Here is a 13,101-nt window from a genome sequence, read left to right on the forward strand (position 1 = left end):
ATTTACGTACAGAAATTTCTGTTCTCATTTTTACTGTCCCAAGTCATTTAAAACCAGAAATTTTTCAGAGTTGTAGCATTTTATAAATTTCAGTTCATTATCGATTCATCATCGATTCATCATCGATTTCATTCATCATCGATTTCATTTTTTCCATTTTCAGTTTATTTGTTTTACCATTCAAAATTAAATTTTCTCTCTCAAAAACACCCTTAATAATAGTTGTAAGAACCATTTACCACAATTCAAATTTTCACATTACTTATTACTCAATCTGTCCATCAATGCATAGCGAGGAAGCAGATATTTATTTTTTTAATGATTTTATCTTCGCTTTAAAACGGAAACTTGTTAAATGTTTCATGTAAGGAAATGTTTATTTTTGATCATTTCCATTTCGAGCTTTACTTGATAATCTCCTCAAAGATTTATTTTTATGCCGGAAATATTATTGTTTAAAATCTATTATTCCTTTTACGGATTAAAATTGCTTAGTTATTTTTAAAATAAGAACTTTTTTTAATATGCTTATCTTTTATATTAAACAATGTAACTTCCAGTGTGTGAAATTGAACTCATAGTATTATAATCTGTAAAACATGAAAAAGACAATATTATTTCACATTTTGGCTGCATCCAGTAGTTTTTGAATTTTTTTTAAATTTGGGACAAAATAACATGAAATATTTAATGAAAAACTTGTCTCAAAATGTGTTAATTGTTTTAAAAACTTCAATTGCTTAAGGCTCCGCACTAAATCTATCTAAAAATAGCTTTCTCCTTCTTTCACTTCTGAAATTTTATAATGCATAAAGTTACGTGTAAAAATGGTAATCTATAGTCAAAAATTTGAAAAAGTTGTAGCAATTAGTAAAGAGTTTTGTACTCTGCAATGCCTATAATTCTGCAAGCTTTAGGCGAGTTTTGCTAAAAAGCCATATTTCTCAACCCTTCCTGTCCCCATCTCAATGAATATTAATTCTTTCTTTATTTTATTTTTTCTAAGGTTTTCGATAGCTGAATATTTTTTACAACAATTTTAAATAAAATAATTTTACTTATTCGAGTATTTACTTAATTTTATTACACTTCTTTTTCTGTACTATTTTTTATTCACACGTACTACTTTAGCATCAGAGTTCGGAAAATACATGTGTAAAAAACAGAATTTGTATATCAAAGTGCATTCTTTTAACTAATTAAATTGAAAAGTTATAATTTGAGTGCTAATTTACTTACTTTGGCGTTTTACTTGACAAATCTTATTTCAAAATTAGCTTTTGAAACTACTGTCTTTTTAATTTAATTCTATATTATGTGTAAAAACAATTTTCAAGGAATAAAAATAATAAAGATATGATAACAGTGGGACATATTGAATTATATATGCATTTCTGAAACGAATGCCGCGTAAAATGATGTGACTTTGCGAGATTGGTTGATGACTTTAGCTGCGAAGCAAAACGTAGTTCTCATTGCACTTGAGATAGTAAGTACACTGATCAGTTCCCGCCGTAGCTCAAATTTGATTATGTTGAAAGATTCATCTCAATAAGCGACAACCCTACATCTGCATTTCTTTGGGGACCCAATCCATTAGGTTGACAGTTCATAGTGTATTGGTTCTGATTCATTAGAGACCAACTCTACACATTTAAAAAGTACCGGTATTTCAGGTGCATTATCCGTGCGATCCATTTTTACCGCAAAATATCATACCTTAATTTTTACAGTGATGCTATTTTGATTTGAGTGATTTTACGTTAATTACCGCAAAAATTACTCTACATCAGATTTTGTTGTTCCGTAAAATGTTCTGATGAAAATGTATTTTACCGTAAGTAAAACCGGCACTTTGAGTGTCGGCAATTGAGTATATTAATTTGATCTGAATCTTTTGATAGGGTGCAACTGCTCATCTCGATATTCTCTCCATGACTTCTCTTCTGCATAAGTTGACAGTTCCTTCCAGTTAAAAAAATTCTCTGGAGTCACAAAATTACACTGGACCACATTAAAGTCTCATTATCTCTTTAAAAAGACTCAATTAATCCCATTTTCTCTACTGTAATAAAGAACCGTGGGAAGCAGTTTAACATTTCGGGGCTGAGCTATAATTTTATTTGAGAAACAAAACTCAAAGCTTTGCGAACGAGAGTCTGTACTAGCCATCTCTACAGAATCACATCAGATATTTATAAATCTTTCTAGGCCCTCCTAGAAAGATTTCACAGTTTAATTCATAGATTTATAATTCATAGATTTATATAGATTAGATTATAATATAGATTAGAGTTACAATTCATGGATTTTTCAATTCATACATTTTTACACAACAAACGGGAGGTAAGAGAAATTATCAAAATTATAATGATAACTATTATTTGAAATATAATCAAATAAGATTTTTTTTAATTTTATTTTGCAATGAGCGTTAAATTGCCGACCTAATTCTGAGTTTTCAATACTCAATATTTAACTCCATATCTTTGTAATTTTGAACCCAACGCAAAAGACACGAGAACTCCTGGATCAAGTATTTGGACAAAGTAACCATCGGAGAGGACTTTTTTATGGAACTAACCGGCGTTTGAGTTACATGGAGAGGAAAGCCACGGAAACCTTCCACGGTTAGCCCGATTGTAAGGGGATTCCATTTTACGTCTTCCACTGAGGATACTTTGCATCTGCCCCGAGCAGAATTCGTATCAACCAGCCACCGCTGAAATTCAAAACCTGGGTTGCCTAATTGGGAGACGATTGCTCTATCAATTTTTTTTAAAAAAACATGCAAACTGACGTTCTAAGCTTTCTATTTAAATATATTACGAAAACTACTCCCATTGTCCAGACAAATTAACGATTGCATAATATTGACTCTCACTACAGCATTATTTGGGTATTGATTTTCATTAGAAAAAAATATCTGTACAAAGAAAAAATTTTTGCGTTGTTCTCTTTAGTTTAGATCTAAACAAATTATTCAAACAAAATGCTCTAAACTGTAAGTAAATGTTAAAAAAAATTACAGTTTTTTCATGAATTGAGTAGAAAATGTTACATCTATACAAGAAATACAGAAATGAGTTAGTAATCCTTTAAGTATATCCACTTTTCATTTGCACTCCTTATACTTGTAATTGAAATATTATTTAAATTTATGTTAAATGTTTTAAAAGAAAACAGTAAATATGTACTACAAAATTTCACAGCATTAAAAATTAATTACCATTACCTAATAAGTGCTTCCAGTTGATTAAAGTTCATTTAATTAGCAAATCATAATTAACATATTTATTCCACGTTTATTCATATTATTTATACATTTCAGTTCGTCGTAAGAACATTATTGTTATGTAGTTTTTTCAATTGTAAAAACTACATTGTGTTGCTGGGAAAAATCTAATTAGCATATTTATTAAATCTATATTCATACTCTTAGAAAATTCCAGTTCTAAATAGTGCCACTCAGTAGGTGGTTTAAGCGAACAAAGTAGTGGAGGCGTTACGAATTGCTTTTTCGCCAAGTTTCCCAACATCGAACAGATAGGCAGTCACGCATTTAGTTTTTGTTGTACTTAAATAACTAGTTCTTTTTTAGAGACAAAATAACTTAAGCTATTGTAAACATACACACTTTCACTATAAAAACACTAATTCTATTAAATTCAAAGAACCTTTGGTGCTGAGTTCTTGAAGCATTTCACTAATGTGACGAAATGTCTTTACCTCATTGTTCTAAGTCGCTGCAATTTCCTTCGAAATGTTCAGCACGGAAAGTAGTGAATAACGCTACTTTAAGGGAAAGAAATAGCCTATTGTACAGCATTTGGCATTCAAAGGCTTGAAAGTGTAGGAAAATACTGATTTTATAATTAAGGTTAGCGTTGAATAAAATGTTGAATTTGTCTGTCACTTTCTAATCTCTGTGCTTCTACATTGTTAAAATTTTGAGGCATGTTTAATCACAATATCGTTAACATTTGCTGCAACCGTAGTAAGGAGCGGATTTGAACCATATTATTGAACTTTTTCAACCTGGCTACATGTTACTATATTTAATTTGAACGGAAACATTAAAATAAACACCTACATTGAAGTTGCAGGGCTCCGTATTGTAGCTTCAGGTATAAATATTATGGTTCAACCTTGAACTGATTGTTTTGAGAGTGTAAGTTAACAAATTATTCTAATAGTTTACTATAAGATAAGTATTGTATTTAGGCAAAAAATTATGCATTGAATATAATTATAATGAAGGGTATTACATAAAAAAAAGTACTCTCTTAAGAATTGGTTCAACGATGAACTATGATATCAATACTTTGAACCATATTATGGAGCAAATTTGATACAATCTTAATAATTTATTAAACTGAACCATCTTTTCCTGCTAAGTGAATTGTTATGTCGCATAATCAAGGTTTAGAAATAAGGTGATATGGTTTAAAACGCTCAAAAAACTTTAATATTGAACTTGACAAACCATTTCATGATATCCATTTTTTTAAATAAGAGCTTCTTTTGTTTTCTTTACTTTTAATTTGGGCGAAAATATAAACTTGAAGATTAAACTTGATGTATTTAGAAATTTTGTGAAGGCACCTTGCAAAAAAATCAATCGCTTATATGAAATAAACAAAAAATTATAAGTTTAGAAATATTTTATTAAATCTTTTTTTTCTATTTTTTAAAAAAAAAGTATTTTCCTAAATACCGTCCTATATGTTTACGATCCATATACGGTCTTACAAGCTTATAACCAGAGTTGATTTGAATTGCAATATATTTATGCATTATTCTGTTGTAATGATACTTTCAAAGCAAGCTGAAAATGTTTTTTTCCACTGTGTCTAACTTCCATTTTAATTTGTAACAATAAAATAATATCGAAGTGGATCAGATTTAGAGATATTGTTGGCCAGTCCATAACTTAATTATTTTGACTCACATTCAATCCTTCGCCATCCTTTGAGTTACAATAAAATTACAATTTTTTCTAAAAATCGGGAATAAATGTTAAGAGACTGCTTCTAAGTATTTCTGCAAAAATTTCTGAATCCTATATAGCCTTTGCATGAAAGATGATTCCCTAATTAAAGAAGGCTCAGGAAAGCCTTTATCAGACCTACCCTCCCTGCAATAAAAAGTTTTTATAGCAATAATAATAAATAAAAAATAAGTAAATATAAATAAATAATAATAAGGAATAAATAAATAATAATAATAAATAAATAATAATAAATAAATAAATAATAATAAATAAATAAATAATAATGAATAAATAAGTAATAATGAATAAATAAATAAAGAATAAAATTTTTGAATTTTTTGATCACAATCCAAATGTTCTCGACCATATTTCTCACGAAATTTAGTAATGGTATGGATTTTGCATGAAGATTATTTAAACTTTATTTCAATTTTATTTTGAGACCAGTTCTTGGTGAAGGGTGCATTTACTTTTTTTTAACTTTTATTTAAATGTTTTATAATATTTTCTGTCAGTAAATTCAATTCGAAGTTCAATAAAAATGATCCCAAAATATATATATTTCTCAATTTTAAATGGTTTCGCCAACAATTTAATGGAAAAAAAAATGATATTGCATTTTAGAGTAGGCTGCAGTCAAGTTTTCAAACATTAAATTTATAATTTATTTTTAAAAGTTTAAAATTGCAATGTTTATAGAAATTTAGTTACATACATTTTCAATAAAATACATATACTTTTGTTAGTCAGTTCTTTCAATAAGTCCGCTCCAAACCAGGAGCGTATTTCGAAATTAGAAATGGGACCAGGTGATGGTGTTTGACACTGTACCCCCTTATTCGAATATCGAGGTCCCCCTATATCCATACCTCACATGGTGATAGTGATTTTCCCCCACATCAGAAATAATACAAAACTGCATCATTTCCTTTTTGTTTTGATTTGCTTAGGTCAAATATAGGAGAAAAGAGTATAATAGTTTGAAATATTTTGGGTATGGGCTTTGACCAAATATCTTCGTCCCTCTATATGAATATATATTCCAGCTTCACTTTTTTATGGAATGCTTAAAAAATGCAGTGTGGATGTGCTACGTTAAGCAAATGGAAAAGTGTTCGAAAATATTTATATAAGAATCAAGTTACTAATTTCCCTAAAACAGTGAGATAAATCCTTCCGTTTTGTTTCTTACATAAACGGATTTAATTTAATCTGAACGCGTCCAATTTGTTAAGACCCCGTGAACTTCCCTTAATTACTACCGCAAACTCATTCCCAAATCACATACTAAAATCGTATCTCCCAAGTCTTCCTTTCTCAACTGGTTTTAATAGCTAAAAATAAAGACTATTTCGGAAGATCAAATGAACGTAAGAAATCCGGTCCCCCCCTTCCCTTGCCTTAACTTCATCCTTTCTTTTCACCTTAAAAACCACTTTCTAATCTTGCGTCCTATTTGCAGAAACTCTGATGTAGGTCACTAAGAGAAGGAGCTTGAAAACATCTAAGAAAACAGGTAATAGGAGAAAGCTATCAGTCGCAGGCTAAGCTGTGAAACGATTCAAACGTGGAAAAAGATTTTACTTTCGCCCTGAAGCCAAACGATTTCACTTTTGCTTTTTCCACCGCATTGCATTATCGTTTGCGCGCTCGCTTGGATATTTTCTGCTTCCATGTGGCAACAGTTCTTCGTTTTTTTTCTAAAAAAAATTTATCACTTGGAATTATTGAATTCTATTCTGTGCAACATCATGTCAGTGAAACGACAGAATAATGTGGTTTTTTAGTAGGGAAAATTGGTGATATTTATATTTTTTGGCAGCTTCTTTACTTATAAGGTGAGTTAGTAAAATGTTTTGTATTAATTTGGTTTATTGCACAATATGGAGGTAATTTTTAATCTAAAATTAGTTAGATATGTGTTCGCAAAAGTATGCATACTAAAATTTAAATATTATTATTTTTTTTTTGAAAAAAAAAATTCTTTCAATTTACAGTAAATATTTTTAATTTCTTCACATGACAGTGACACCAGTTCGTTGCTATTTCTTATCACATTAATTAATGAAAAAAAATTTTTTTTGAACCTATTACATATTTTGATCCGGCAGGAAAAATTGTGCTTTAGAAGAAATTATTGATTATACTGCTTAATTTCTTGCATTTTGTAGAAGATATAGAATATTTTTCTTGTAAAATTTTCCTTATTTTTTATGATTATCTGTAGAGTTTAAAATGGTAGCTTTATTTTTTTCTTCTAAAAAAAAAAAAAAAAAACTAAATTTGCTTATTCTTCAACACCGAATGTTAATTAAATAATATGCTATAAAGTTATTTTGAAATAAATTATAAACTAAATAATTTTTAATGAACCAATATACATGGTTCGCTATATGTAACGAATTAATAAATTGAAAAATCAAATTGAAATAAGAAATTAGAGAAACAATTTTAATACGAGTTTCACAATTTTTTGTATTTTTGATAAATAAAGTTTTTCATCTGATTTGAAAGATACTTTACGTTGATATGTTCAAAAATTACCTTTTACTTAATAAATTTTTTAATCAAACTTTTTAATATAGTTTCGTAAAAAAATAAATGGTTTTCAAGTTAAAAAGTAATATTCACTATATTTAGCAAAACAAAAAAAGAGAAATTAAATAAGATAGTAAGTTTTACATCATTGAATCTTTTTAATTTTAAAATACGCGCTTAATACGAAACACTGAAGCGCATTCGTTACTTTTTCTGCCTTACTTTTCTTTCTCTTTCTACGACCGGAAAGGAGAAGCGCCGTTATCCATTTTCCGTTACATAATATTTCAGCTTATTTATAATTCATGATTGAAATTTTGGGAAGCATTTAATGTTTTCGATCTTAAGTTTAATAGCAATTAGTTGAAAAAATTATGGAAAATTTATTTATTTTGAACTTATACGCATAAGTTTATAATTAGTTTATTAAAAACTGAAATTTTTTTTTGGAAACTGAAAAAGCAGTTTAAATTGGTTATTATCATTTTAATTCATTTAAACCGTATTAAATTTCTTTAATTTCAATTATTGTTTATGATTAGATATCACGGATATACCAGTTTACATGTCAAGGTCTTTTATTAAGAAGTCAGGTTAATGAATTCGTACAGGATGTGAATCATTTAACCCTCACCCACTAATAAACACGGTAAAAAACCGCAAAATTTAATTTTCTATTTGTTTATTTTTGAGACTTCAAATATTAATCTTCAAGTGTTTCGTCTCATTGTGCATTTGCACGCAAGGGAAGCTGAATTTCAAAGAAAATACAATTTACTTACCAACGGAAATCTCTATTAATGTAAATAGTCATACTTCAAACTACGGAAAAGGCTTATTTTCAATTTTTCTACAAATAGTTCGTGATTTTGAATGAAATTCGTGATTTTGTTTAAACTTGGATTATTAGAAAACAATGTAAGGATGCATCACAAAATTTATTAATTGCTCCAAATAGTGGAAGATGTCAACTCAATTATTAAAAATAATGATATATACGAAGGAATATTTTTTAAAAAACAAAGTCCATATTTTAAACATATTTATATATATAAATACAAATTATTGTATGTTGAACAAATTTATTAGTTCAAACAAAATTTTCTTAAATATAAATAATATTGAAATTTTAATGGCCCAAAACATATCATTAAAATTCATTTTGAAATCACATTCATTTTTTTATAAAATATTTTGTTCCGTTCAAACTTCTATTTCTTAAATTAAAATTTATTTCAGAATAAAAGTAATAGCAATAGATATATAGTTTTAATTTCCTAAGTTATCAAATGGATGTCTGCTTTAGCTGGATTCCTGAACCAATTGTAGCTTTCTACACTATGTCAAATTTATTATAAGTATAATTTTCCATGACAGAATGTAGTTGAAAAAAGTGTTTATGCGAAGTCAAATTTTAGAAATGATCTAGTACCTTCAAATGAACTTTTTATACTACTGAAATTAAATGCAGTTTATTTTGACTTTTAAACTCATTGTGGATTAAAAAAATTTAGAGTGTAGATAAAATTTCTTTTTTTTTTTTTTTACTTTCTTTTTTTACTTTTTCGTTTCTTCCCGATGTGTTTCAAAATAAATACTTCGTTCTTAATTTTTTTCGGAATTCAATCAATTACTTATTTCACTAATTCTTAGTATTTATCACTTTATAAAAAACTCTATCTCACTTTTTATAATTATTATTTTATTTTTCATACTTCACTAGACTTGTAAACTAAATAAGAAGGGGGAAACAAACCTTCTGCCTACTTTTTTTTGTATTATTATACTATTCACTTAACATTTTTTATAAATAAAATATTATTGCTTAAGAAATTTTATTATCTATATTTTGAAGAATGCAAAAAGCAACTTTATCTGAAAGAAAAATATCTAACCGTTCACATAGGTCTTTTAATGTTTGTAATTTTTTATTAATTCTATTCATATTTAATAAATATAATCACTTAATCTAAGAAGTTTTGACTAGAACTAACGTAAAATAATGTAAGGTGTAAAGTAAACAACTTTAAAAACTAAGTACACAAAGGTAGCACATTTTTAATGTACAGCAAAACATATTAAAATTGCTAAATTTCACAATATATTATAACAACATTTCACAGTATTTTATAATTAATAAACCAATAGAAGCAATCTTGCATAATTTTTATTTACGAGGTAATTCATTTCTTTATTTTCTTGGTGTTTGATATGCCTTAAATTTTTTTAATGCATTGACAATTTTATCTTTTATTGAAGACAACTTATTGTAATTGGTAAATTAATGTATGAAAATATATATATTTATACTTTACGAGCCAAACATAATTTAGATATTGAAATTTTCTATATCTATAATGTCATTTCCAGATTTAGCACTTTTATGTACATCATTGTCACTAACATCTATAAATAAAAACAAATAATTAACATGAATAAATAAAAAAATAACTAATATGAATAAATAGAAAATAATTAACATGAATAAATAGAAAAATAATTAACATGAATAAATAGAAAAAAAACTAAAGTGATTAAAATGGAAACAAATAATTAACATGAGTTGCAGAAATGCTTATATAATTATATCGATGACGTAAAATTTTTTTTTATTTAAAAGTTAATTTTTGTAAATTATCATAGAATTAAATTCATCCGATAGTAAAATGGGATGATTTTTACACCATATTAAACTATCCAAATTTTCGTGCTAAATCTTAAAATATTATAATACATTTATTTTATATTTATGGCGCACTTATTTGATAGCAGTTTAGGAGTTTTCAAACGAAGTCTTCACAATTATCGAAAATGATTACGATTTTGCACTTAAAATGTTTTGAGTGAAATTATTAATGTATATAATGAGTGAAATTATTAATGTATATAATGAGTGAAATTATTAATATAATGAATAATTATTGAGTGAAGTAATTGAGTGAATTACCATTGAGTGAAATTATATTTGAATGAAAAAAAATTATAATTTTTGAGTAGCATTGTTTTGATTTGAAAAGCACAAAACATTATAATGATAATTATCCTTTCTTTAAAATATTTAGTGAAATGATCAAAATTTCACAAAATCAAATTTTTATTGTTTTGGAAATCACTAATTTAATTACACAAAAACAAAAAAATTCTGATAAAATTACCGTACTGTGTGTTAATGACATTTTTAGTAAAGAAAACTATAATTCTGGTTAATGAAACCCAAATATACAGTATTTAAACCATGTATTTTGTCATTTTTCTGTCTATATAGTTACGCTTGACCGGAAATTCCAGTTTTCAAAATTATAGTTCGTACTACTACAGATTTAGTAAAAAAAAAAAAAAAAAAACTGAAAAGTAAATTTATCCGCTTAAATGATAAATAAAAAGTTTCGCCACATATTATGAAATCACATTTTATTTACTCATTTTATTAAAATCATTATCAAAGCATTTCGGTAAAAATTACGGAGCTTTTTCGTGTTCCCATAGAGCCAGAATCACAGTACCATGTACTGTTGGTTTTTATTACATTTTTTCTCTCGTATATTTTTTCAATAACATCTGGGATTTAACATTATTGAATAAAGTTATAAATTATAAATATACTATCAAATAATTTCCCCTTAATAATGTTATTAGAAATTTAATAACCAAAATTGAATCATTCATTTGCTTAAAATATAAAATTTTTATCGTAAAATGATAAAGGGCTTCTAGGTTTCAATTCATTTCTCTAAGATCTTAAAGAAACTTGTAACATAAATTTGTATGCCTTTTACAGGTACTAACTTTCTATTTCAAGCCTTTTAACGGTAATTAAGTATACATTACGACATTGCTTCCCTAAAAATGAGAAAAGAATTGCGTAATTGCGATTTAGTAAGAAATAAGGGGCCACGAGGTCGTAAGGGGTACGATAACGAAACAGTTTCTCTTTTTCCCTCCCGGCCCACTTATTTAGATTTTAAGAGGCCGGTATAAGGGATGATATAATAAGATTGTTCGAAAGTAGATACTCCAGGTATATAAGAACAAGAACTTGGAAGGTCACTCAACTCAAAAAAAAAAGTGAAACCGTTCGATTTTTTTTCTTAGATTTTTAAAGAGAGAAATGGTTTTGTTATGAGAATTCGCTTCGATGAGAATTTGCGAGTAAATTGAATGAAATCTTGAATTACTACACTGTAAAAAATTATGGATCAAATTACTGTAAAAGTCTCCCTCAGTCTGCCGGTCCCTTTTACCGTAAAATCCATTTTTTACGGGACGTGATACGGTGCAAAAATTTGATATAACGTAACTTTTACGATTACAATTTCCGTAAAATCACTGAATTACTATAACCAAATACGGTAAAAATGGAATTTACATTAAATTGAGTTTTACGGATGATGCACCTAAAGTGCCGGTACTTTATACCGTAATTTGGTCCAGATTTTTTTTTCACAATGTAGTAACATTTAGTTTCATTTTCGGGGCTTAAAAATAGCAAATAATTTCTAATTATTGTGATTTGAATTGTAAAAAATAGTGCAAGGATTAATAATTGCAAGTACGTAATTAGAGCGAATCTATGGAGTTTTTAATTAAAAGTTATATTAATTCATTTTCCTTTTGACTGAAATTGCCTAATTATTAAGAATTTATGTTAATGTCATTGATAGCGTACTTAGCTAAACGATTTTACATTTTTATTATCTTTAATGATTTATTCATTTAAAAAAGAAGTATTTTTTTTAACTAACTAATGAATGCTACATCTTCAAATAATAAAACATTAACATGATTAAGGGACACTTTAAGGCTGTAAAAAAGTGAAGTATTTAAAAAAAAGCAAATGGAAAATTTAAATTAGGAAAACAAATCTGAATATTGCTCGTTAAAAGTAAAAAAAAAAGAAAAACATATGTTACGTATTTTTCAAGCTACTCAATGCAGTCCTTGAATCATGTTTTCATTTGATAAAGATGTGAACATTTTTTCAAATTTTTATTCAGTTTATATAAATATTTAGCTGCATGTATTCATATTAGCATTAAATAAATACGTACTTCAGTTGCATGTAGAAGTTTGAATTTAGTTTGAATTCATGTTTGTTCGTATTTTTAATTACAAGCCCCAAATTCTCAAATAAATATTAAGTAATTAAAAATTAAATGCAATTAAATGCATAAATTTGAAATGAATATTAATTGTAATTCCTTTACTTTAAGTATTCTAAAATGATGTGACTACCTACAGTTTTGAATTAAAGTTTTTTTTTTACGAGGGGTCAGAAGATTAGCATAATATTACAAATAAAAACTTTAGCCTTCTAAGTAATTAAAAGTTGCAATCAATCTACAGTAATTTTTTAAATTTTATAATTTAGCATTTCTTCTTCTTCTAAAATGACGATTAAATAACCTGTCGCAGTCTGCTCATCTAACTAATCGTAAAATTTACTGTTAGGAATGTTTCCTTACATATAGGTTTATAGGTTTGAAACCGTCTGCAGCTGGTATGGTTGGAAAATCATGAATACAAAATTATAAGGTTTACTAACCATTTAAACCTAGCATGGTATCAAAACC

At 27.0% G+C, this 13,101-nt stretch overlaps 1 protein-coding gene across 2 annotated transcripts in view; it reads left to right on the forward strand.

Annotated features, from left to right (window-relative positions):
* The window catches only part of LOC107454008 (A disintegrin and metalloproteinase with thrombospondin motifs like), a 218,042-nt gene that overhangs the window by 63,146 nt on the left and 141,795 nt on the right, over window positions 1-13,101 (forward strand). The window contains exon 1 of one of the 2 annotated variants that reach the window (XM_043046466.3): window positions 6,473-6,831. The exons of the other annotated variant lie outside the window; for it this stretch is intronic. The gene's annotated coding sequence lies outside the window, so the exon portion shown is untranslated. Of the gene's footprint in view, window positions 1-6,472; window positions 6,832-13,101 lie in introns of those variants that run through there. 2 annotated transcript variants of the gene reach the window in all.

This window comes from Parasteatoda tepidariorum, chromosome 8 (assembly GCF_982258835.1).
Source record: "Parasteatoda tepidariorum strain Cologne lab strain chromosome 8, Ptep-v5.0, whole genome shotgun sequence".
NCBI classification, from domain to species: domain Eukaryota; kingdom Metazoa; phylum Arthropoda; class Arachnida; order Araneae; family Theridiidae; genus Parasteatoda; species Parasteatoda tepidariorum.